The sequence below is a fragment of the Bison bison genome, unplaced genomic scaffold, assembly GCF_000754665.1.
Source record: "Bison bison bison isolate TAMUID 2011002044 unplaced genomic scaffold, Bison_UMD1.0 scf7180017864172, whole genome shotgun sequence".
Classification (NCBI taxonomy): Eukaryota; Metazoa; Chordata; class Mammalia; order Artiodactyla; family Bovidae; genus Bison; species Bison bison.
In genome coordinates, this window is record NW_011494744.1 from 1025223 (window position 1) to 1025947 (window position 725).

The 725-nt window shown below is 50.9% G+C and overlaps 1 pseudogene; it reads right to left on the reverse strand.

Moving 5' to 3' along the window:
- The window catches only part of LOC104990217, a 10544-nt pseudogene that overhangs the window by 8844 nt on the left and 975 nt on the right, over positions 1-725 (reverse strand).

A 725-nucleotide genomic window follows, 5' to 3' on the forward strand; every position in this document is an offset into this window, starting at 1 on the left:
CTCCGGGAGTTGGTGATGGACAGGGAGGCCTGGCATGCTGCGATTCATGGGGTCGCAAAGAGTCAGATATGACTGAGTGACTGATCTGATCTGATCTAATCTGATGCAATATTGCTCTTTACAGCATCGGACCTTGCTTCTATCACCAGTCACATCCACAGCTGGGTATTCTTTTTGCTTTGGCTCCATCCCTTCATTCTTTCTGGAGTTATTTCTCCACTGATCTCCAGTAGCATATTGGGCACCTACTGTCCTGGGGAGTTCCTCTTTCAGCATGCTATCATTTTGCCTTTTCATACTGTTCATGAGGTTCTCAAGGTAAGAATACTGAAGTGGTTTGCCATTCCCTTCTCCAGTGGACCACATTCTGTCAGACCTCTCCACCATGACCTGCCCATCTTGGGTTGCCCCACGGGCATGGCTTAGTTTCATTGAGTTAGACAAGGCTGTGGTCCTAATGTAATTAGATTGACTAGTTTTCTGTGAGTATGGTTTCAGTGTGTCTGCCCTCTGATGCCCTCTTGCAACACCTACCGTCTTACTTGGGTTTCTCTTACCTTGGACGTGGGGTATCTCCTCACGGCTGCTCCAGCAAAGCGCAGCCGCTGCTCCTTACCTTGGATAAGGGATATCTCCTCACCGCCGCCCTTCCTGACCTTCAACGTGGGATAGCTCCTCTAGGCCCTCCTGCGCCCGCGCAGCCACGGCTCCTTGGACCTGGGGTT